The sequence below is a fragment of the Tamandua tetradactyla genome, chromosome 1, assembly GCF_023851605.1.
Source record: "Tamandua tetradactyla isolate mTamTet1 chromosome 1, mTamTet1.pri, whole genome shotgun sequence".
NCBI lineage: Eukaryota > Metazoa > Chordata > Mammalia > Pilosa > Myrmecophagidae > Tamandua > Tamandua tetradactyla.
In genome coordinates, this window is record NC_135327.1 from 213,903,946 (window position 1) to 213,931,080 (window position 27,135).

At 35.6% G+C, this 27,135-nt stretch overlaps 1 pseudogene; it reads left to right on the forward strand.

Moving 5' to 3' along the window:
* The first annotated feature begins 3,078 nt into the window (after window positions 1-3,078).
* Window positions 3,079-4,228, forward strand: LOC143688055 (ribonucleoside-diphosphate reductase subunit M2 pseudogene; annotated as a pseudogene).
* The last annotated feature ends 22,907 nt before the right edge of the window (window positions 4,229-27,135 follow it).

Sequence of the window (27,135 nt, forward strand, 5' to 3'; positions counted from 1 at the left end):
CCCTGTGTCCCAATTGATTTACCATTCTTAGACCATATCCTCTTTCTTTCTACCTAGCAACCTTTGCACATGCCATTTCCTTTCTTTAACACTCTACCCGATCTACATGGATTCTATGGAAATTCCGTCCATCACATCTCACCTAACCGAATGACGTCACTGATCTTCTCACTCAGAAATGATCAAGAATCATCCATGACTCTTTGTTCACAGAATTAGGCAGCTTGAATACAGTGACCAGAATTAAACAGTTTTGTTTTGTTTTAAATCTCTTAAGCACATGTCATAGCCTCTAACTAAAAATAAACATGATCAAAGGAATAGAGAGCTACTGGTATTCTCATTCTGGACCTTATCCTTCAACTGAATGATCACATACTACTATCATTTCATTCTCTTATGTAAACCACTATGATGGCGTTTTAAAACTTACTTATCATGGTAAGTAGCATGTTCAAGTTCAGTTGTTGTGGTAACACTTAATGAACATTATTATCCCCATTTCACAGATGAACTGGAAAATTCGACCAGCTGTGGCCACTGGTACAAAGCTCCTAACTGAAGGAGCAGGGATGACTGATTCTATAGCTTAAATTCTAATACACTGAGGTTTGTTGCCTCCTGAAATAGCAAACAGGTTCAGAGAAGTTGAAAATCAAAGAATCAATAGCAATGATAGCAATTTACTCCCAGATCGTTCAAGACCAGTGTTCATATTATTTTTTCAAGGTTGCTTTTCCCATATATGTGCATTTCAAGGCATTTAAACTTGAAGCTGCTGGCTTGAATTACTAGCACAGAAAGTGGTTCTCAAAGAAGCAGAAATCCTCCCTGTCCTCTCCCTTCCAACTTAACTATCCTTGTATTCAGCAATCATAATGGCTTGTGTTAATATTAAACATCTCCCTCAATAGTTCACTTCCTGCATTTATATTTCTTTATGTGGATTACAGCACATGGGTAGGAAAGCTAGCACATAGCAAATCCATAGTTCAGACCTTCTGAAACATATTTTGCTCATAAGTTAAAAAGAGGAAAACTACCATCATCACTCACTATTTTAGTTGTTTGATACTTATTTAGAATCATACTATATAACTGCCATCCTTGTCATTCTGACTTACATCCTGGTTTCCAATCACAGTTAGGGAAATCTGCTTCAATGGAGGGCTCAAGTATTGCAGTTATAGAGGTCACTGCCTATAATTTTTCTAATAAAACAATTTCAAATGAATAACAGCCATGCTAATAACTTTTTGGCCACGATATCCTGGCTATAATTCAGAACATAACACAGTGCTTGCATAGGTCTTTAGGGTTAACTGTTCCTTTAAATATCTGCTTGGATAAAGAATAAGGAGTGTATAATGATCAGGACGGACACGCTGGTTTAGGCAAGTAGGAAAAAAAAATTTTTATAGAGAATTGATCGCTGCTAATAATTAATGATTAATATGTGCATTAACTTTTATTAGCCTTGCTTTGCTAACAAATAATAAATCACTTTAGAGGTAACATGAGCATTAAAAACAGACTGTAATCATTTTCATCAGAAGTCCCTTTCCCTCCCATAAATTTGATTATAATGATTTTTTTTCCTAGTAGTCACTTCAGAGTATATATTTTTTTGTATGCTGTATGGTGGGTTCACATTACATTCTTTTTCCATGTGATTATCTCATAATTGCAGTACCACTACTGATATTTTTTTTGGGGGGGCAGGGGAGTACATGGGCCAGGAATCGAACCCAGGTCTTCCACATGGCAGGAGGTAAGAATTCTACCTCGGAACTACCTTTGCACCCCCACTGCAGAGTATTTTTGAGTGATTTTTAAAATGCGTATTTTTCTGCTGTCATTTGTGAACAAGTTTAACAGTAAGGTTTTCATATTGTGGCATTTTTTTCCCTTACTCTCTTTTATTATCAGAATAAGCAACTGTCTCCATAGGAATGGACTTGGCTGCAAGTTGCTAACAGCAGCTCATGAGAAGCCTAGAGGAAGGTGACTGTAATCATTACAGCAAGAGCTCAGTGATGTTAAATCCAAAGTGTTTGTGAAACCCTGGCCCTTTTCCTTATGTCGTTGTCACTTGACCACATCTGTCTGTGACATTTTCAGACATCACATATGTTCAAAGCAGGAAAAGGTGGGTGGGTTTGCCAGCTTCATCAATACTTATATACCAGAAAAGTGAAAGAACCAATGCTTTTTGCAAAAGATTTCTGTTTCTTTCTCATGGCCAGAATCAAGTCCCATCACCAATATATAAATATTAATTTAGGCTCCACCACAAGCCAACCACAAGTTTATCTGCTAACCTTACCTAGATGACTTGTGGAAGCTCTCCACAGTTTAATTCTATGACAATCTCCCTTTCTTTGGCTAGGAGAAGGCAAGTTGAGAACTGACAAATGAAGATCCTATAGAAGTGTCCCTGGAAGAATGAATTATTCATGGTCATGCATTAGTGTCAGAGATGACAATGGGAGTGTTAAATAGAGGAGATGAGATGCTGTATTAAGTACAAAGCAGGAATACAAGATAAATCACTGAGTTAATGAGTTAGTGACCGAACATTTGTGTTCTAAATTTTTCTGTTCTAAAGCAAAACTGTAGAAGTAGGCAATTTCAGGTACAGATCTGAAACTTCATGGCAGTTTCTCTGATTGATTAAACATCTACTTCTTCACCAAGTATAATACATTGCTTAAATGTTTTATAGTAATACAGAAAATTTAGACAATAACAAATCAATTAAGTGATGCAGTAGAGCAGATTTTAAAAGAACCACTATTGGACTGGGTGAGTTAGTCCCTAAGAGGGCATGAAAAAGCATTATGCTTTGTTTAAAAGGTGTTTTTTTTGTCGTGGTTTCTCATTCTTTTAGTCAAGAAGTGTTTATAAAGCAGTGTGTATGACTTTTCATATATCACATAAAAGAGCAAATTCTATCAGGTTGATCTGATATGAAATGAAAGTCAAATTAAAAAGAAGGTACTCATTTAGGAAACAGACTGTAATGCTTTGTAGATAAGTGGATTAAATAAGAAAAATATGGTGTCACCCGCTCCCATCATGCTCTGTGTGTGTGTCCCGCTCGCCACCCTGGTGGACCCGCAGCAGCTCTGCCCTGGAAGGAGCTCAGCCTGGTGGACAAAGAGAAAACACACAACCCTGCTCTCAGAAGCACCTGCGTCCTGACCAGCAAGTCCCCTGGGAAGATATTCCAAGAGAAAACTAAGGTACCTAATCTTGGCATGGAGGATGAACCACTTCTGAGAGAAAATCCTAGCTGCTTTGTCATCTTTCCTATAGAATGCCATGATATTTGGCAGATGAATAAGAAAGCTGAGGCTTCCTTTTGCTCAGCAGAGGAGGTAGATCTTTCCAAGGACATTTCACATTGGGAAGCCCTGAAGCCTGAGAGATAGTTTATATCATATGGTCTGGCTTTCTTTGCAGCAAGTGGTGGCACAGTAAGTGAAAACTTGGTGGAGCGATTTAGCCAAGAAGTTCGGATTACAGAAGTACCCTGTTTCTGTGGCTTCCAAATTGCCATGGGCAACATACATCTGAAATGTATGGTCTCCTTATTGACACTAACATTAAAGATTCCAAAGAAAGGAAATTTCTCTTTGATGCAATTGAAACGATGCCTTGCATAAAGAAGGCAGATTGGGCCTTGTATTGGATTAGGGACCAAGAAGCTACCTGTGGAGAATGTGTCATAGCCTTTGCAGCATTTTTAGAAGGAATCTTCTTTTCTGGCTCTTTTACATCGATCTTCTGGCTCAAGAAACCAGGACTCATGCCTGGCCTCACATTTTCCAATGAATTTATTAGCAGAGATTAGGGTTGACACTGTGACTTTGTCTGCCTCATGTTCAAACACCTGCTTCACAAACCTTCAGAACAGAGAATAAAAGAAATAATTATCAACGCTGTTAGGATAAAACAGGAGTTTCTTCGAGAAACCTTGCCTGTAAAGCTGATTGGAATGAATTGCACTTTAATAAAGCAGTACTTTGAATTTGTGGCAGAAAAACTCATGCTGGAATTGGGGTTCAGCAAGGTTTTTGGAGTAGAGAATCCATTCGACTTTATGCAGAATATTTTGCTCAAAGGGAAGATCAACTTCTTTTAGAAGAGAGTAGGTGAATATCAGAAGATGGAAGTAATGTCAAGTTCAAGAGAAAATTCTTTTACCTTGGATGGTGACTTCTAAATGAACCGAGGATTTATTCTTATTTTGCTGATTTTTTCCTTCTCAAAAAAATAAAAATCAGCTACTTGAAACATATCAACCAGCTACACCCCAAAAGTACTCCAATAGGAATATTTGATAACATCTTGAAACTGTGTAGCTTCCTCAAAACTAGTCATGTTAGTAATACCAGTGGAGTTACCTAGAAAGAGGCTACCTAAGACACAAGGCTAGTAGGATTTTTATGAAAGATCATGTCTGTGTATGGTTTTTGCAAGCAAGTTGGCTGTAGGTGACTTTGCTATATTTATCTGTACCCACAAGAATCTTGGCTTTTGAGAGACCCTCAAGCTAGTTGGATCCAGAAGGATGGAACATTCAATTACTCCCACAAGGCAGCTGAAAGATGTCATCCTAACTGTTTCAAAGCAGATTTTAAAGTTTATTTATTAGTTTGTATATAAAACTGGCACTTTACGTGCAAATAAACATCGTACTGTCAAGCTACAAGCCTAATATAACTTAACTTTGTTAGTTTCTACACCAAAGTACAATGCAAAGTAGTCAATCTACCATTTAATGGGAGCCAATTCAGAATTTTCCAGGTGACTAAGGTTTAAACCTGTGTAGACTATGCATGTTATTTCTAAAGTTTATTTTCTTTCATGTATTGAAGTAATTTTATATATATATTTTTTGCATTGGCAGGCACCGGGAATCAAACCTGGGTCTCTGGCATGGCAGGTAAGAATTCTGCCACTGAGCCACAGTCACACCACCCAATTTTATATCAATTTAAAGTCAATTCTGTGTATACCTAGATGCTAGCTAGTCAATGCTCCTTACCTCCAAGGAGCTGCAAGATTTGATTTCTCAAATTTTGTTTCCCCCACCTTCTAGTTGGAAGGAAATGATCCTCAAAGGGTCTTAGATGGGATCTAAGATAACGTAAATTCTTCACAGCATCTTAGTACGAAATGACGTATACAAGATCTTGTTCTTCGGTGGCAAAGCCAGGACAGAAGTTGGGTCTCCTAAAGGTTGAGTGTGTTTTTTAAAATTAGAAATTGTTTGCATGTGGCCTTTGGGTTATACCTATAGTTAATACTCGGAAATAACCACCCAGTATTTTCTTAAGATCATGATTGATTGATTAGACATTGCCCAGTGCAATTACTTCTATTATTTACCTAAATCTGGTGCCAACCTGATTGCCTAAACTTCAACAGAAAAATGTTCCATCCAAATTTTTATTTTCAGAAGGAAGTATAAACTAATAGATATACTTAATAGGGCTTATGTTGTCAATTTGCCTTTATGTTCCAAACAAAAAGGCCAAGACATTACATGGCAAATTATGCTTGATATACATCAACCCTTGAGCAGCATTTGTCATGTGATGGCATTGGCTGATTGACCTCTGGCCTGTTCTGGTTTTCTTCAACACTTATTGTATAAATTGTCTAGTTATTCTTTTTATTTTTGTAATATGGGACTTTTCTATCTATTGTATTGCTACTAAAGTTAATAAAGCGAGATTATGGCCCTCACACTTTGGGCAACATTAAAATGAATGGGAACTTTCCCTTACATTGTCAGGTACAACGGGAATTTGGAATCAAATTTTAGGATTCCGCTTCTCATTAGCTGTGTAATTTGAGAATTCTGCCAACTGAGATTCAAGTCCAAATCTGTTTAAAGGAAAATTTTTTAGTGTAAGGTATTTCAAAGATTGAATACTGCACAAGTATTAAATAATTAAATAGAATCGTTCTTCTGTCAAAAAAAAAATAAGAAAAATATATTGATTTTAGTGTACCCTTATTTAAATCATGAAATAATGACATGGGTTTCAGCGAAAGCCCTGAATAAATTAGGAAAGGAGAATATATGTTTTTTTTAAATAGTTTTATTTTAATACAACCACTGTAACCTGATCTTTACAAAGGAATCATTTATAATCATTTAATAAATACCTGTTGTATACCATTAGACACTATGTACTAACTGTTTGAATATATCATAAAACAAAAGACAGTGACCCTTGCCTTCACTGAGCTTATAGTATATCATAGGGGAACAGATAAGAAATAGTAATTACTGCAAGTATTACATGGTAAGTTAAGTTTCTAAGTTCTATGTTAAAATGAAAAAAAAATGGTCATGAGAATTGGTATTTCTGTGGTAGTGGTAATGGTTAGGGGAATGACATGTATATTACATTACTTCGATGTTTTATAGTAATACAGAAAAATTAGACAATTTCACCTTTTATTGAGAAGGTGAAATTTGAACAACGCCTTGAAAAGGTGAGGCATTTGCCAACTAGTTTCTCAGAGGAAGAGTAAAGGATAAAATAACATATATTTCCCAAGTGATTCTGACATGTTTAGGAGGTATAGAGTCTAGAAAGGACCTCATTATAAATCTATAAAAATGAAAAAAAAATTCCATTCTCATAAATATTAAGTTAATTAGGAAATTAGATTGGAGAGTTCAAAATAAAAATACATGTAAGAAATTTGGTGCATGTATTAGTATTTTCAGCTTCCACTATACTCAATTTCTATGCATGTAAGAGAAATGGGTCTATTGGTCACACTTATGACCAATAATTAATCTTCTCTCTTTTATCTTTAAGGATATATTTGGTAAACATCACTAACATTGAGGCATTTATTTAAGATGAAATTATAGGTTCCTGGGTCAGATATGATGTTGCAGATACATTTTTTTACAAGGACAGACTCAATTAGCTGCTCTGATGGAAAAGACTGACACTAACCATGCATTTGCTCTCAAAGATATATTGTTACAGACTGAGGTAAAGTTTGGTCTAAGAAAAGAAAAAGTGTGTGAAATTGCGTAGTGATGAAGGAAACTCACCAAGGCCAAGAAAGTTCCCTTGAAGGCTTGTTGGTCATAAAAGCTGAAGAACAAGTAGACAGTAACTAGTTGAGAGCTTTACAAGGGTCACTCCAGAGGGAAGAATGGCCCAGTGGTGGAAAGGAGGATGGTATGTTCTGGGTGCTAAGAGAGGCAGTGATTATTCAGCAGAGGGAGTAAAGGGAAGAGCGATACTAGATGAGGCTCAAGTGGTAAGCAGCTCCAGAAGTTAAAGAGTTTAGTTTTAGCTCTAAAAGTAATGAAAGGCCACATTAAGCAGTGGGGAGGACTGTTGTGAACAAATTTACGATATGGAAAGATGCTCTGGGTGCAAAGTGATGGATAATTTGGAGAAGGTAATGGATTGGCTGTGGGGAAACCTGTAGCTGAAAATGGAGTTAATAGAAATTTAAATTAGGGCAGTAGGGGAGGAGATGGAGAAAAATGGAAATATTTGAGTGATATTCAGGAGAAATACATTGGGAAAATTCTTACATGTGTGATAAGTAAGGAAAATGAATGAATCTGGGTTTCTGGTTTATGGACTTGGATAAGGGGTGTTGCTGCTATGCAAGAATTGCTCTCAGCTGATGGGACTCACCTCCTCCAACTAGACCACAAGATTTTCTGATCCTTTGATGGTTAATGGGTAGAGAGTCGAGCCCACATATATAGACATTTCTAAAAACCTTGGGAACACAGAGTATAAGCTACAGCATTAAAGCATATCACACTGAGATCTTAGGACATTGTCCAGGAATGAAAGGATTTTCTGCTGGAATCACTCACCCTAAGCCACATTAAGTATTAAGTGTTCCAGTTGTCTTTCCAGTTATCTTGTTTACAAGTCTAGTATTACCCTCAAGCATTCCTCAGAGGATCAACTTCCAAAGAGATAAAGTAAAAATTTTTAAATAATAATATTCAGGGCACTGAAACCTGCAGAAATGTTAGTGGAATTAACATGTGCTTCTTTTTAGGTACACACCTAAAATAATTAGAAATGATGCCCCGATTTTTCTCTTTATTAGTGGATCTTGGACCACTGATCTCTGTTTTTGATTAGAGAAAAGAAATGGTCATGAGGTTTTAGTAAGAGACAACCCAGATAAACTTACCAGTTATTCACAAGTGAGTTAGGAGTAAAGCAGAAAGCCATGTGCACTACGACTCTGCTCTGTTGTGAGCTTAGGAACTTTAAGAGTAGAACTTGTCTCCATGGTGGAAAATATTCTTGTCTTGTAAGGATAATAAAGCTCAGGATGTAAAGACCTTCCCTTTTATTCCTCTTGAAAAATGTGGTATGATGGCTGAGTATGCTGCCTGTGTATAAACTGCAGTCTGAAAATGAGACAGAAAAAACCAGTTGATACACTAAAATAATTTAAGGCTGATAAGGAACTGGTGGAGAAAACTACCTCTCTACACCTGAGGTCAGTTGATGGTAACCAGGAAATGTAACAGGTGTTTTTCCCTGGCAAGAGTTGAGATGATATACTTCTGACCTTCACAAATCAGGAAGGAAATCAGGATCTGATATATCAGATGAGAAAACCTGGAAATTGACATTTTAAGCCAGGGTAACAGGTCATCTATAATAACCATTTTACTTGAAAATACTTGACATGATAACTTGAAGGTATGTGAAAGTCCAAAGGAACCAGGAGGACTTAGGTTTCAATGGTGGGAAACTTACACAAGTCCTTGGTTGATCACTGATTCCCAGATGAAGTCAACTGAGGAGAAAGGAACTACTTAGAAAGATGCATTCATACAGAGTGCCCAGATAAAAGGTCCCCAAGTAGAGCAAATACAATTCTGCACCCTTCTCCATTATCCATAAAGCGATAATTGGAAGAGGACAATGGCTTTTTCAAGCAACTGCACAGCTATTACTTTGAACTATGGTTAACAACGTGCCTGCAGATAAGGCTAATGAGTATCTGGAGTAAACTTCATAGAGCCAACTTGTACTGGGATGCCAGTGTCCTACAGATGATATTAAGGCCAAATAATTCACATTTGAGAAATCATCAATTGAGAAATTGATGCTAGACTACTGCTTGCATGTCTTAGGTCTGTTTCCTTGAGAAACAAACACTGAAATGGAAATGTGTGTACAAGAACCAAATTCAGGACTACTCTTAGGTGCAACACCTGTGAGGAAATGAATATAGCAATTTTGAGCTGAAAAAAAGGTTAAACTTTTTTAACCTCAACAAAGCTATTGGCCAATTCTACACAGTGCTCTGGAGCACAAAATGCCCTTCGATATTATCTCCAAAGAGGCAAGGGAATGTAACCTTGAGTGGGGCAGTTTCCTTCAGCCAGGACATCTGTGGGGAGGGACTCAACGTGAGCATTCAGCAGGCAAATTTCTCACACCTGGTTTCTGATTATCTCTGTTTTTACAGGGTATATGGGCAGTGCGCCCAACATCCAGTAAATACTCCAGTTGGAAACAGTGGGTGGCCAGACCATTCTCCTGTGAATTAGAGGTGTTCCTCTGAAGGAAAATGATGTGCTCTTGCCAGCTGTCCTGAGAGGAGGCTAATCCCAGAAAGATCTGGGAGTTACTTCTAGGGATAATGTTCTGGGAGAGTGTTAAATTTATAGCAATAAACCCAGCATGGATTATAACATGCTGTATTTGGGACATTGCAAAATCACTTAGATAGTTAATGGAAAGGGGACTACAAGCCATTTTCTCTGATTCTTATTCCCTCAAACACACTGCACTCATTCTAGAACAACAACAAAAAAACTTGCTATAAAAATTATATGAATAAAGCTATAGCTGTGTTGATTATCATATATGCATTATTTTTATAATTTTTAGAGTGTTGGTGCCTAGAAGTTGTAGGATGCAGAGTTAGATTACTAGACTGCAACATGAACTAATTGTGTCCTTTGACAGATTACTTAACCTCCCCATGCCTCAGTTTAGTCGTCTGTAAAATGAGCACAATAATGGCACCTACCTGGTGAGGTTAAATGAGATAGCTTGAGGTAGAGTGCTTAAACCGTGTCAACCAAAAGAAACATAATGAGACTCACACAGAGAAGTTTAAGTTTTCTAGCAGGCATGTTTTTTTAAAAAAGAGAAAATGCAGATGAAATTAATTTTAACATTATTTAACTCAATATCTTCAAAATATTATCATTCAACATGTATTGAGAAAGAAAATTATTAATGGTAAATTCTGCTTTTTCCATACTATAGTTTCAAAGTCCATCATATATTTTACACTTAGATCACGTTCCTATTTGAATGAAGCCCATTTTGACTGTTCTAAAGCTTACATGTCCCGGTTTTGAAAAAGTAAAGCTATTTATGTAGAGTAACTATAATTGGCTGCAATGTTAGTAATACATTTAGCCCTTAAACATTAGTTTAAAATGCTTTGTCTTAAAGGAATTAAAATGTGTTCATGGAACTTGTGAGTGAAAATGGCAGGAAGATTGGCTATTTTATTTTTTTCTCACAAGTATGGAGATAATTTCTTCGAACAGACATTTTTGTCATTTTTTTGAGCAAGAACTGTAATCACTGATATTATTCAGGGAAAATAATCAACATGGTTTTGACTGCTTATTTTTCCTTATGAGGCCAATCCAATTGGAATGAAAATGTCAAGGAACAGATAATTTATCCTTATCTGAAGACTGTCTAACCTTAAAAGAAAGGCAAATGTTTTCTGTTTTAATAATACAAGTTCACTTGAAGGGCATTTTTCAGAATAAAGGAAATATTAGAATGTTTGTGTGTGATCAATTGTAGTTTCATATTGGTTGCATCAGTTTTGGAAAAGATTCATTGAGTTCCATGACATGTATGTCATTTCTGCTCTTGTGCTAGTCTGCTCTTATCATGGTGGAAGATTTGGAATTAAATTAACATGATTGGAAGACAGAACCTTGCTCAAAATAATGTGCTTAACACTGAAAATGAACACCATGGTAGCAAAGCAAATAATTTCCTCTTGGTAAAATATTTCTCTATTCTGAATGCCTATTAATGTGTCCTGAACTGGAGTGCAATATTTAAAGGAGGTGTGATATCGCAGTTGTGTGTGTGTGTGTGTGTGTGTGTGTGTGTGTGTGTGTGTGTGCGCCTGCATGTTTGGAATAGAGATGGAGGTGGGGGGAACTGGAAAGAAGAAGTTTGATATGATGTATATCAAAATAGGAGGAACAGCCTATTTCAAGAAATGGGAGGAGAAAAAGAATTTCCTTAAACTGTGACAGACTTTGAATTAGTATTATTCTGACTTTTATGTGACTTTATGTTGTTTTTATCACAAATATTACTTGTTTCAAAAAGTAATATAAACATCTGTCATATTCATAATTTTTGGGTTCTGTTAAATTTACCTAGGTATTTTCAAATACTTCGCTGCGAAAAAAAATTCTATATATTTTTATAGAATGAAACGAACTCAAGTACAATAGAAATTGTCTCCAACAAGAGCATTTGCCATAAAACCTGAGCCTTAGCTTATGTTTGAGTACCCTTATTTCTCAACTGGGAATAAAAGCTCTTGCCTATCCAACCAACCGTGTGATTGTGGGAATTAAAAATCTAATATGCAGTAAGATGGTAGATTCTTTTCTTGTAGTACGTGAAATTCAAGCCTGCATCTGTAGGAGTTATCATCTTGAGTAAGGAAAAGAGATAGCAGCTTCCCAGTGATTCTGGTGTGCTCATATATTAGAGTATTTATTTGGCCTTTAGATTCCTAATTGTGTGTGCAAGACATGGAAAAACCTGAAGGGAGTTTAGGGAAAAGCAATGAAAATGATTAAGGGGCTGTTTGCATTGATTTATGGAAGACATGTTAAATGAATTCAATATGAATAACTCTTCTAAGTGACGACCAGGGGAAAGACATAATAAATGTCTACAAATATCTGTTGGGTGTGAACACTGAAGAGGGAGATAGATGCGGGTACAGAAGAATATGATAAGGAATAATGAGATGAAATTGGGAGAGTTTATAAGAAAAAAAAATAGTCATTTTATTACCCTGAAAACTGTCTGTCAATGAAAAAGCTAGATACTGTGATTAGAAACCCTGAGACTATAGAGTCATGGATGAGGAAAGATATTGTTGAAAATTCAAGGAAGTATTCAGGTTTGCTAAAGCTGCCAAAATTCAATATACCTGAAATGGGTTGGCTTTTACAATGGGGATTCATTAACTTACAATTTACAGTTCGTAAGCTATAAAAATATGCAACTCGAGGCATCAGTTGACATACCTGGAGTCAACACAGGTTTCTGGCATCTGGGGCTCCTCTGTGACATGGCAAGGCACTTGGCAATGTCTGCTGGTCCTTCTCTCCTGGGTACCATTGCTTCCAGTTTCTGGCTTCAGTGGCTTCCTCTTTCAGCTTCTGTGTATATGTCCTTGTCTCTCAACTTCTCTGGGGCTTCTCTTAGGCCTCAGGGCTTTCTCTGTGTGTGCTTTATCCTCCTAAAAAGGGGATTAAGACCCAGTTGAATGGGTTAAGTCACATTTCAACTGGAATTACCTAATCAAAAGACCCACCTACAATAGGTCTACACCCATGGGAATGAATTATTCGAACAGTATACTCTTCTGGGGTCCATAAAGCCTTCACACCATTACAGCAAGTGAGCTTGGAAGGCTTGCTATGACTTTGGCTCTAGGGAAGTGGAGCCAGGATTACCATGCTCAAAATGAGTCATATTCATGCTCATATTTTATGTAGAAAACCAAAAGGTGGGGACATAAAATTCACTGTTCTATCTAGTTCTATCCCTGAATTTCTTTAATGAATATGGAGGGAAAACTCTGCAAAATTAGAAGCTTTGGTGTAAAGGACACGTGTTTCTTTTGTTTGTTTTTAATTTTGTAAAATTCGTATCTTTGACCTAAGAGCATAAGGCATGATTCCAAAATGTCTCTGCATGTTAGTCTGCAAAAGGAATAAAGTGGATGTTCTTTCTGTTTCTTGGTTTTTGTTTTTCTATTCACTTATTAGGTTAGCTCCATGTCCTAATACATCTTCCTTCCCTCTATGATACTGAAGTCTCTGTAAGTATGGAGGGCTACCTTGGGAAGGAGAGAGGGCAATGCATGGGGTTGGGGGATGGGTACTCCTTAGTCCCTGCTAAGTAAAGCTTCTCTATACAAACATGGGGGAATCTTATGGCCAATAGTTAAGGAACTCAGCTGAGACAAAAAGCAATTAAAATTAAATAAGGCCTTAACAATTAGCATTTTAACCATTATTTCATGGGAAGCGAAACATTAGATTAGTTATGCTTGTAGGAAGTAATCAGCTAAGAATTACTCAATTCATTTTTAACTAATTATAATTACCCTGTTCTTTTCTATTGAGTCTTTCAACTAAGAATCTCAACCTGTTTTCCAAAAGGGATAAACCTTACACAGAAGGTGTAATTTTAAGTGCCACATCTGATTCATTTTTTAAATATAAGAAAAATGATCTTAAAAGGAGGCATAATAGTGACTGACCACATAAATGTTTATAGCTTATGGGCAATGAAGGATATTAGTTTATAGAAGAATCAAGTCATTATTTTTGGAGACAGAAAATTTTACAGACTTTAGATGAGCTCATAAAAATTCTTGGTTCACATTTTGCTATCAATTATATCCAGTATTGGGTTAGAAGGAAACTTTGAGGAGTAAATAAGTAAAAAAAAAAGTCATTTACAAAAGAGTTGTATGAACTGATTAAAATAGGAGATTCCCTGGTCAATAAGATAATAATTAATATGCCTTTTTCACAGTTATTAGATGTTTTTTTTTGGATTTAGTATTTTTATTCTTAGTATTGTGTTTTTATTATTTTTTCCTGCAAATGGGAGAGTAGAATGCCTAATGATCCAGGTTTTCATGTAAATATTAACTGTAAAGTCTATAAGGGTGTTTCTAAATAAGATACAAGAAGAAATTTTGTATAAGAAATGTATTTTTCAAGGAAAAAAATTAAAAATGTATTTCAGAATTTGGTGTGAAAACATAGAAAATCATTCTTAAAGAATTAATCTCCAGGACAAAACCTTTAGGATATTTAAAGAGAAAACTTCTAAAATGTTTAACATGAACTCTTCAGTTAATTCACATTGGGGTCATTAAATAAAAATGCAAAAATAGTATGCCCTTTTTTCCACATACTTATAATTTATCTTCAATGATAATCATAACGTTTAAAAATATTGGCTGCAAATTGCTCCAAGTCCATATGACAGTAATTTTGACCTTTTAAATAAGGAAAAATTTCTGTGGCAAGCCAGAAATCTTCTAATTTCATTTAAAAGCTTGGAATAGCATATGTGCTTATGCAGAAACATTTCTTTAATTTCCCATGAAAATCTAATTAAAATGAATGACCTACATGTAAATTGAACCACATCTACCTTCCAGTGACATACGGTTCAGGCCATGAGTTTAATCTATTCAGGCTTCAGTGTGTCTTTCTCTCTATAAATGTGTACCTGTCTGAATTTAATGGAAAAAAAAAAGGATCATTCTTTTTACTATAATAATGAAAATAAAAAGTAATTTATTTTTATTGTGGTATCATACATATCATAGAATTTGTTATTTTAATAATTTTTTAATATAATTAAGGGCATAACTACTTTTACATAAGTTACTTTTGCTACCATCACCACTTTTCCTTTGCAAAACCTTTTCCCTCTTCCAAAATAGAAGGAAATAATTTCTTAATGGTTTGAAAATTACAATTCTCAAATTGCTTTATCCTTATATTTACCCCTAAATAACTGAATAATATTCTGATTTAACCTTTTCAATTATAAAATAGTTAAACATAAATAATTTTTTTGTGGTGATGTTTAGTCAAAATTGCATTGAATATTCAAGAAAATGTCAGTATTCAATTATTGCAAAAGAAGATAACACACTGACACACAGTAATTTTTTTCCTCAAAAGTTTCTGTATTTCTGGCCTTCATATACCTTTCTTTTCTGTTCTCATGTCTTCCATAACATTTGCCAAAAAGCAAAGCATTTACAGTTCATAAATGTGCATGATGAAACCTTTACAGTTTACTGAAAGATTGACATGTAGACCATTGGCTTTCAAGAATATTAATAATGAATTATCCTTTCTGTCTTACAGTTTTCAGGGTTTTTTTTCTATTAACCTTGCCAGAGTCCTTCAGAGGACAGAAGAAAATGATATGAATTGCAGGTTCTGTAAAACATGATTAATAAATGAGCATAAGCATTTGTCAGCAATTTTATGATTAAAAAAAATCCTGTACTAAGACATTTCAGCATATGAATCAGGCAAACCTTAATAGGTTTAGGTTCTCACTTCACCAGGGGCATAGGATTGACTTGTAGCATTTTGAGACTTATTCAATTAGTATTTTCAAAAATATTTTCACATATATAAAATGGTCATAAAGTAAAAAATTTGGTTGTCAGATTCAGAGTATTAAATGTGTAGGAAAGGCATTTGGGTAATAAATTTCAGAATTTTATGGAAAACATGGTAAATGGATTCTCTCTTCCTTTCTCTTTGTGTGTAGTTGCTTGGGATATCCATTTTGCTTCTATAAGAATCTGTAGCCTACCTACCCTTTCTTAGGTATTTGAAAAATTTAGCTTGGAACAGAAGCCTAAACCTGTAAAGCTGCAGAAGAATTACGTCAAACACCAGAGCACTTTTAGAGATTTCATTCAATGTATTCTCCTTTTCAGGTGTACATAAAACCATGCATTGTCCTGTAAATTAAGTCACCAAGGCCTTAATTAGTGGGGACAAGTTCATATGAAAGAAAGCTGCAGCAATGGAGGTCAAGGGCTTTGATGCCTGAAGTCCTGATTGCCCTAGCAGGGCTATGTGCAGAGAGTTGGTTCAGATAAAGGAGATAATACAAGGCTTAAAAGCAAGACAGGTACAAAGGATGCAAGACACATACAAAAGATGCAAGGCACTTACAGTTTTTGCTGGTTTAAAAAGAAAGCTAGGTTGGCCATATGGAGTCTCTTTCATAATGGATTGTCCACTCTTGGCTGGTTGTTCTTCCATTGTTTTCTTTCCCTGTTTTCTCATACAAATGCCATCTTCTGATTAGCTTTTAATTCCCCAAGCAATGTTTCTATAGCAATGTATGTTCCTTCTATCTCATTCACTTCTGTCATCGTAGCTCTTTGGATCCTGATAGGTCATAAGAGTTACAATTCCTTGTATGTGTATGCTAAAGAGGCATTCTGTAAAGGCAGTGAACCCCAAAGATAAAGGAAGTTGGCATGCAGCTAGAAAAAAAGAACAAAAGAGACATTTTTCTCTGCCCGGTGACTCCCATCCCACTGTTGTCAGCCTAGCAAGGAGCCAGAGGTCAATCAAATCGCCTTCTTTAGGAAGAAGAAGACTCTTCTGGAGTCTGATTCTTGACAAGTCATGTCAATTCAGAAAGAAAGGCTAGGCAAGCAAGTATTTTTTGCTTGGTTTTTTACTCATTTGAAAATAGGTAAAAAAAAGAATTGTGTGACTCAGATCTTGTAATGCAAAGTAAAAGTGAAAGAAATGAGAAACACTAAAAGAACATAAAATAGTGGTATTACTGATGATGATAATTAATGTACATAATGTACATTATTAAAAATATGGTGTCTTATTTAAGTCTCACCACTTCCTCTGTGAAGAATTATAAGCATCAAAATGCCCACTACCTGAATAAATAACATTTAGTGCTTGCCTGTCATTGAAATAACAGTGGCTCAATGAATATTATCTGAGAGGGTCTTACTAAACAACCTAGCAAGGCAAGAGAAACTGACTTAAAGTAACTTGACCAGAGTAATATTCATGGGAAGTTTTTCTGAAAATAGTCTTTGTAATCTTGATCTGCATGCTCCACCCCATCCCCATCCTCCAACAAATATTTATGAGTTACTAACTCTTAATCAAGCACTAAGATATGAATTTTAGAGAGCACAACATTGTAATGGGTACATATATGTTTATATCTATAGACACAATGCTATGGGTACTAAGTAGAAAAAAAGTGGAAAAAAATATCACTTACAGCTAAAAGATATAGAAACATTCTAAAGAGTCAAGGCACTTCACCAGGCCTCGATCGATAGGTGAGTTCTTTAAAAAGCTCCCATTTCATGTTCACACCTTCATTTATCCATCCTGCAAGTATGGATTATTGGTATACTCTGAACCAGGCATTACATTTGTCTTTGCACCCAAAGCCAGTGTAGTCCTTAGCACCAAGGTGCTAATTCTAGTCCAGCATAAGGCCTCGATAATTACCACAATTGGATGCATTGACTATAAAGAATTTGTGTGCATGTTTGTGCACCAGGTTCATGTCCCAGGTCAGGAGTCGCTGGGAATTGACAGAAATTTGCGTGCATTGAGTTCAATGGGAACTGCTCAAGGCAGCAACATCTGTGTGGGTGTGAAGGAAGCCTCACTGAGCAGAGAAAGGACTTGAACTGTGAGGCAGGTATAACATAAGGCACTCATTCTATGAGCAGTCCTGGAACTGAAATGGTCCTTTAGAACTGTCTCAAATTAATACAAGAAGCTCAGGAGCTTACATCCCTGCATTGACTAGTTATTGGATGCAACAAAGAAAAATTTGCAGAGACAATTCACAGAAAATGGCTCAACTGAGAGCTTATTGCTGCCAATGCATTCAAGTGCTAGAACAATTAGTGTTTCTGTCCTGAAGGAGACAGGGATCTAGACAGCACACCAACACATCGATTGTGCCCTTAATATCTACTTATTTTGTACAATAAATTATGGCAGCAGTTCCGTCTTGACTCTTGCAGGCCTCTTTTTCTTGCATATTTCTTACCTTAAATAAGGAATGATAATGAAAAAAATTCAGCTCAGATGCTTAAGCTCAACTCTAGACCAAAACAGATTCTCATCATTTCCCTCTTTCACCACCCATTCCTGACTCTCCTCACCCCAGGCCAGCACCTCTGGTGAAATACCCAGACTCTCATCCATGCAGTTGCCATGTCCTGCTTCAGTCATTGGCTATTGCATCTGCTTACTTAACATCAAAATTGGTCAAGGAAATAGAAAGTGATACGCCAGTACATGGGCTGAGTGCCAAAAAATATTTTCCTTGCCCCCACTGGGTGGTAACAGCCCTCCCTCCTCTGGATTGTTAGGATCAGTAGCTCTTGTCAAGATAGTGAATGCTTTCCTGCTACCATTCCCTTGGCACAAGGAGCCTGAAGTGACCAAGAGGCAATTATAGCTTAAAGTTTAATGACTTCAGCTGTGTTCCTACTGGAAGACTTCTCCTGGAACGTAAAGCTTCTAAATATAGAGTCCAGAGCTGTGCAGATGGGAGCACAAATTCCCCAAAGTGGGTCATTGGATATAATGATAAGTGGGTCTTATTGCTTTATCAGGGCAGTGAATTTTAGATGGGTCAATATGCGATTGGATGATTGGATCCTTGGGTATATGACAACAGGTGCACTTCCTCTGCTAAAAAGTGGGATTTGTCTGAAACAATTTAATGCAAGATCCTGCATCAGTATGTCAAATACTTCATAAATTCTCAGGTAGTAGTGCAGTCTGAACACTTTAAGCAGAAAAGGCAAACCAAATCCTGGATTATCTTTTGATTCCAATCAAGAAAAAGGGGTGGAAGGAATCCAACATTATGAACTTGTCACATAACTGGTTAGTATCCGTGAAGGATGGGTCCATATTGCATGCTCAACTTTAATCCCTGTTGCTGTGAGTTTGGGCATTCAGCAATAGCAATAGTTTGATCAGCCTTCTGGGTTATAACCTATGCTTTGGGTCCATGCATAGTCTCTTCTCTGCCTCACTGTACAAGCAGTGGTATGACTAAAGACAGAGGCTGGCTTATGTTTATTGTCTTTTTCATGGAGGTAGTTCTCTGATGGGGTACTAATGTGATAGAAAGTCCTTCTACTTTGTGCTCAGTACCATAGTTTCACATCCATATGTCTCTCTTTTCAGACTTTCCCTAATTTTTAATTTTTCCCTTTCCAGGTCCTTTACCAAATTTCCAAACCATCAACCAATGCCCATGAATCCATGTATTCTTACCTAGGATACCTCCCTTTTCAATCAGCATGGAAGACCACAGCTCCTCATGGACACCAGACAAATGACAAGGGACAAGTCACAGCATAATCTAGTTGGGGAACTGCAGGGACTGCTAAAATAAGAAAGGGAATATATCCTGAGGAACTGCAGTACCCTAACCTACATGTATCAACAGAAAGGAGAAGACACGTATGAGAATATATGCTGACAGTGGTGGACCAAAGGCACTGACAGAACATATGGCTGCATAAAGGAGAGTTTATCTATATGGAAACCTTCTGATAAAAAACTTAATATCATGAGATGGCTAAGATGGCTCTTGAATTCTTAGAAAAGTAATGGAACACACTAAACTAACGTGGATATATCAGTACTGCCATGGCAGTGAGTGGAAAAAAATTAAAATATTCTTTCAGATAACAAGATACATTACAAAATATATTTATTAAGATATGGTAGTATTTTCACAAATGTGGACAAGTTAAAAATTAAGAAGAGTAAACTATCCAGATCCACAAATAATGAAGCTCCATTAAGATAGATACAGTTTTTGTAGCTAAATAAGTAGTTTCAACAAATGGATTGGGAAGCATTTATTACCCACATGGAGAAAAAACAAACATTAAATCCCAACTTTGAACAAAAAATCAATTGTAGATGGATTAACAACTGTAAAATATAGCACAATTTTACAACTTTTAGAATAAAGCACAGAATGCCTTTGTGACTCAATGAAATATCAAATGCAAAACTTACCAAAATAATGATAAGGTCAATTCCATTAAAATTAAGATATTTTGTTATCCCAAAGCATACATAGAAAGTGACAATTAAGCCAGAAGTTAGTGGATGTTTGTACATGTCTTATTGGCAAAGGATTTTTTTTTTTTTTTTTTTTTCGCATGGGCAAGCACCAGAAATTGAATCTGGGACTCTGGCATGGCAGGCGAGAATTCTGCCTGCTGAGCCACCGTGGCCCTCCCTTGGCAAAGGATTTTATATCCAGAATTTATGAAGAATTTCTAAAAATGATAAGTAAAAAAAACTCGCTAAAAATTTGGACAACTCTTGAATAGTTATTCACAGAAGAAAAGAAATGCTTGCTAAACTGGTGAAAATGTGTTCAACCTCATTGGGAATGTTGAGAAAACATATTAAAGCTGTAATAATATAGCATATTACTTCTACAGGAAGTATAACACCAAGTGTATGTGAACCTATGGAACAATTGAAAAGAACCATCCTATAGATAAAATAGAATAGGTCAGAGTCTTGAACGAGAATAGAGTACTTCTATGTAAAACATTAAGGGAGCGGTTTATGGAGACAGTAATAGACTTGTTCCTTAAAGGATGAGTAAGGTGTCAACAGATGGATAAAAAAATGGGAGAGGTGTTGAGGGGAAAGGATTGCAAATGTATAGTGTCAAGTAATTTATAGGAAGACAAAAAAATAAAAAAGAGAGAGAAACGAAAAGAAGTGGTCCATATTCCTTGAAGGGAATACTATATACTTAAAGATATCAATTCTTCCTATATCAAGTTAGACTTAGAATTTATTATTATTAAATATGAATTTATAAATATAATAAATATATTATTATTAAATATAACCTTTATAACTAAAGGCCCGCCTTTTGGTTGTTGTTATTGTTGTTGTTATTATTTGGTTTGGAATTTGACAAGGAGAATCTAAAGTTCTTATGTGAGAATTTCCTGTTAAGGATACCTAAGACCCTTTTAAAACTAAGAATTGCAAAATATATTTGCCCTCTCAGGTAATAAAACTATCATAAAACTAAACTATTATAAAAATAAAGCAAGACAGCTGAAAGAGTAAGCAGACATTAAAATTATAAATGCAAGGAGCTTATCACATGGGAATCCAGCAATTAGGAACAGAGATATGAATCAATCCTACCTTATATGCATGTGTTTCATAGCATAGGTAGTATCTAGCACTGGCCTTAAAATGCATAGGGAATTGATTAATGTTTGGTGGTGAGTGAGTGAGTGAATAAATGCCAGTTAATATTCTGATTGACCAGCATGTGGATTGACTGACGCACAAGTAGCTGACTTGTCAAAAGGAGCCTTTTATCACCTACCTCATTAGTCCTTTAAGGGAGTAAAATATTCCTAAAAAGAACAAAGAAGCTGCATATAGGGGAAATCAATTTTGCTAGTAAATATGGTATAATAGAGTCTCCCCACTCTAAGAAAACAGAAAAAATACTTTGGAGAGAGTCTTATATTCCTTCCAAAACTCTGTATTCAAATTTTCTTTTCAATTATTTTTGGATTACTTTAAAAGGCTGATTTTACTCTTTAAGTGCCATTGCCTGCAAATCTACATTTTAATAAGAACAGTGTGCCAAAACACTTGTCTGGAGGACAATATAGCAGAAGACTAGCCTGCAAAAAGTGGTGGCTCGGGGAGCATTCACAAAGGGGAAACAATTTACAGTAAGTCTTCAAAATCTGAATTTGTGTTCTATATCATGTGTTTGAAAGGTGACTATGGTGTTTCGTTCTCATTAACACCTTGTTCTCACATTTTGAGGAGAAACAGTCTTTTGAATAACAGAGCCAATTTTGGTGGTTCCATACAGGCCTGTGATTTATCTGTTCTGCGCTTTTCTGAAAAGGAAGTCAGTCCATGTTATATTGGGTAGAATTGTGCCTCAGTGTCCCTGAAGTTCCCTTGGCCTGACTCAGGGCTCAGTGTCATGAACGGTCAGAAATGTTGACTGTGACCTCCTGGTGGGCAAAAGGGTAATGCCAGGGAGAGTCTCTCCAACCTGCACAGATTCTATCTTGCACAGTATGACAACTAAGGATCCTAGAATTAAAGAAATTTTTATAATTTTGTGGGATCTCAGAAATCACATTGTCTAATGCCCTTATCCCTTATTTTTTTACATTGAGAAATAAATATCCCTTATTTTTTTACATTGAGAAATAAATGTTCCAGAGAGCTTAACTGTTTGTTCCAGCTTGCACGACTGCTCACATCTCCTAATGCCCAAAGTAGTGCTTTTCTGTTTTCCAGCCATCTCACCCCTGGGCTGCTTCTTTACCTCTGTAAACACACAAACTCAGGGAAGCTTTCCCTCATTATCTTTATTAATCACAGGGGATCAAATAGAATATTATTCAAACGGAGGTCATTCACCGTATACATGAAAAAATAATGGCCTTGTATGTTTTTCATTGACTGTTGCACTCTTTATAGACTACTTGTACAATATGATAAAGGACTTTAAAAAGTATGCAGTAATGAAAATTGGGTCGGGAATAACAAGGAGTTAATCAGAAAGCTTTACTAATTAGCATATTTCCAGTGGAGTCATTATAGCTAATTAATAACATGTCACACTAAGAGAATGTGTAGTTTAAAAATCAATGGCCCAATAGACAGTATATGTCTCTTCTGGATCAATTGCAATGAAGCTTTATTAGAGAAATCTCAGCTTATTCATCATTGGCCCATTAATATGGAATCTAAGTAGATCAAAATAGTATGTACACAGGGTAAAACAACTAGAAACTCCCTAGGAAAATTTCCATGAATTTATTTATGCTAGCATAAATCTCCCTGTTCCAATTGAAATAGCTGTATTGTTTAATTTTAGTTTTAAATAGCAATAGCAATTAGTCCACTAAAGAAACTAATTGCTTGCAAATTTTCATATTTAAACACAGAGTCATTTTTATATGCCAGTATTGAATATTATTTCAAAGACTAAGCAAACAATTGATCTTAAAGTTTTGGGTTCTGCATAATTTTATAAGATTGTTCATTAATTATAGGGGTGGGCCATGGTGGCTCATCAGTCAGAGTTCTCACCTGCCATACCAGAGACCTGGTTCGATTCCATGCCCACACATGCAAAAAAAAAAGGAGTAAAACAGCCCAGTGGTGGTTTCCAAAAATTCAAGGAAAGAGCCAAAGTAGTTGTTTTTGTTTTATTTTTATAAATAAGAGTACATTATAAAGATAGTGATTAGGATCAATGTCCGTTTAAATACGTTTCCTTTTAAGCAATCACATAATTTTAGGCACATATGCTAACTCCCCAATAGAGTTAAAATTAGAGGGTGTTTTTTATGCATCCTATTTCTGAAGATTATAATTATTTACAAAAGTTACAAAATAAAAACTTTTCTTTATTCGATACCACTCCACAATTACCCCTCTTTGTTTTGAAAGATTTTAGGTACGGAGTTCACAGAAATAGAATGGATGGCTACTCATAATACTCTGTTTTGCTGAGTATTATTCACTTCCCAAAGTTTCAAAATTCTCACAATTAAAACTGTCTTTCTGGGTGGAAAGCTGACTTAGAAGTTCCTTCCCTCCCTTAATCAGATTTCAGAGCTTATGAACACGACTTATGGAGCCAGTCGGACTAGGTGAGATCCAACTCTGATGCTGTCTAGTGATATGTATATCCTTGGGTAAATTATATACTTTTTTTAAGCATCTAAGTCCTCATCTGTATAGATGACATAAAATATAATCAACTTCATAGAGTTATCAAAATTAAATAAGCTAGGCATATAAATATTTTAACATAGTATCCGATAAAATGTAATTATTCGATTAAAATATGGTAGTGTTTGTATTGGTACTATTTCATTATCATGAATAAAATAACCATATATGATAGAAATTGGATATAGGAAAAAAATGAATGGCCTTATAGTTCACTGAATAATGGAAATGTAAGGTAAGAAGGATAAGAAACTTTTAAGATATTCTTAGAATGGCTCAATAGAGTGAACAAGCCAGCTCGCTATCTTACTTACTGAAAATTCAGGATATCTAGGTAGAGGTAAAGATTTTAGGAGAGAAAGTGGATAAAACAGAAACTTGATCTATTCCACCATTTTGGCAAAGATTAGTGACAAAATGTTACCCGCAGTTGCTATTTTTGTTTTACTATCAGGTTATGTAAAACTAGGCTGCATAAAAGATTGACTCAACAATTAATGTATTCCGTTTCTTTATATGTTTTGAATAAAATTATTCCAATCTGCAAAATAAATGACTGAATTATCAGGTATTCAGAAAAAATTTAAAAGTAATTAATTTTATGGAAACAACTTTTAAAATAAGAAACCCACAGTTGGTCAAATTCTATTTTAGCATGCATTTATGGAAGTCATTTAATTCGATTCATGTATTCAATATGTTTTAAGCATAATCATCTTTCTCTCAATAATTCCAAAATAAAAACAGCAACCTATTAAATTCTTGATTATTTGACTTCAATTCTTTTGTATGTATTATCCTTTATTCACAAAATTTGAACAAGCATAAGGATTACAATTTTCTGCATAAATCAAATAAAATTATACTGTTAAATTTCCTTTCATTTTGTTTCCTATTGAATTTGAAAATGGTTTTCAGTGAGTCATTTTTTAGTGTTAAGGAGACTTAATTAAATGATTTAAAATTTTTAAAGACTAATTTAGTTAGCCAGAGATGCCAAAGAATTACATCCTCATTACAAACCAGTTTTTTATTATTTTAAAAATGATTTGCTTTAGTTTTAGTTTTGTATGGTCTTCTAAGCAGCTTTTCAATATTATATGATACGTGATTTATTTTTGCTGTGTTTACATTCAGAATTAGTGGGCAGGGTGGTCATTTAATTTCTCAATTGAAGCAAAGACTTTTGAACTCTGCACTCAAAAGAGCTCTCAGGTGTATTTAGCAAACCAATTCTAGTTTGAGTTCTTCCATACTTACTTCCCTGTGAGAAACACTCACCAATCATATGTGCCTTGACTAATGAGAATCATACTTTAGTGTAAATGGGATCAACTGGGAATTTTATTAAAATTTAGACCCTGATTTGGTAGGTCTGGGATGGGTCTTTGATTCTGAATTCCTCTTAAGCACCCAAATTATTATATGGCTATTATTCTATCTGTCTATCTACCTATTCTATCTCAAACTGGCTACATTCTGGAGAGAAAAGGAGAAGAAACTTGTGGAACATGTCTGGATACTCTCACTTTGATGCTTATTTATCTGTTTAGACATTTGTTTCCTTTCTCCTACTAAAATGAAAGACTCAGATAACAGGGATCATACATCTTCCCATCCATCCATTAATTCAAGAAATATTTGTTGAGCATTTTCCATTTGAAGGTGTTCTATGCCCAAGTCAAAGTCTATATCCTAGTGAACAATAATTTCTGATGGGGAAAATATAAACACCTAAATAAATTGATGTAAAAAGCTGATTTTAAAGTTTGATGATTTTTATAAAGAAAATAAAACAACAAAACAATGAAAAGTGATGGAGGTAGTGTTAAACCTCCCTGTGTCCCTGAACCCCAGGTCTGCCACTGGTCCATGCTCATGTCCCTTGTCTTATATGCTCCTCTACAAAGTGTTGGAATGATTAAATGAGATGATCCTTTGAAGGATTTAGCAACACTGAAATAACCCAATCATTATCAGCTCTTATTAAGTTCTGAGGTGGTGATATCTGTAAACCACATTGTGCAGTAATGCAGAGAAAGGCATCCCAAGAAGAAATAAGAATTTAGGAAAATCTAAAAGCTTCTAATATGCACAGCCACTAGAGAACAATTAAGAAATTGAGAAGTCCCTTGTCTCAGAAAGGTGTAATGGTGTGGCTAGAAATGGGATTTTAAAAAGCAGTTAAAATTTTAGAGTTGTCTTATTAGGGCAATTGTTTCTCATACTAGCCAATTTGTCTGCTATCCTAACCTACAGCTCCATGGTTTTCAAACTTAGGTGTACAAACAATACAGATACCTTGTCCTCACAATCAAATTTCTCATCTGGACATTTTCATGTTTAAGAAGATTTCAAAGCAAATGTTCCTTTAGACAAGAGGAAGCCAGCAATTTTTAAAGCAGTGAAATGTGTGAAATTATATAGGTTCAAATGTAAAAGTGCTAACATGATTATAAACTCTAAGAGAAAGTCCACATATTTACTTTCAATAGATCCCCCCCAAAATGATCTAGTTGGCCTAGAAGGAGATACCAAAAGTCATTATGAACTGACCACATCAAATTATAATAGCAATTGTTAGTACATGAGACTTTTAAAAGTAAAATTGTTAATGGAACAATAGTTAAAACTGGCTGAGAGTTCAAATAGAAATTTTCTAGTTATACTGAGAAGTTCTGGGGACTTAATTTGCTTGGATATGTGGTCATTAAAAGAATGTGGATGAGGCACAAAGTGGTCTACCAGATGCCACCTGACTCAATGTCATCTCGAAACATTAGAATTGGCCCTGAAAGTTTTAAAATCCTGTTTCATGTTCTGTTTTCATCAAAGCAATTTACCATGTTCTTTTCACCTTTTCTAGATCAGAGGCTCTGAGTAGAATAAGGATTCTTCCTTCAGAAAATAAAATTAACTTTGGAGAAGGCATGAATGAACAAACCCTCACTGCAAGACTAGGAATCATCCACCTTCTCTCTACATCAAACTTAGGAGACATTCATCGGTAAATACAATAATAGGGCAAAAGGAAACATTTGATCAAGATTGTCAGTCATATGTAAAAGCCATTGAATGGGATTTCATGGCAAATGGACTTCCACCATCCCTGAAGCAGTATCTGCCTCTTGCTTCACCCAGACAAGAGCAGCTGCCATTTTGAACTCTTTATGAAGAAGCAGTTGGTTGTGAAAATACTCAAAGAATGAGCTCCGTCAGCCTGAAGGCCAACACAAGGCAGGTGTGTACCTTCAAGGAAAGGTCTCAGGAGCTGGTCCAACACTCAGAGTAGGGTCTGAAGCAGTTGGCAGGAGGTGCTTATGACCCAGGTGTGGTGGTGAGGGCAGCAACAAGGCCTTGCATCACAGCACAGGGATTTGAGCAGTGAGTCATAGCAACTTGCTCTCACTTTTCCTGTCTCTTATGATTATTATTATTGACAAATTACTAAA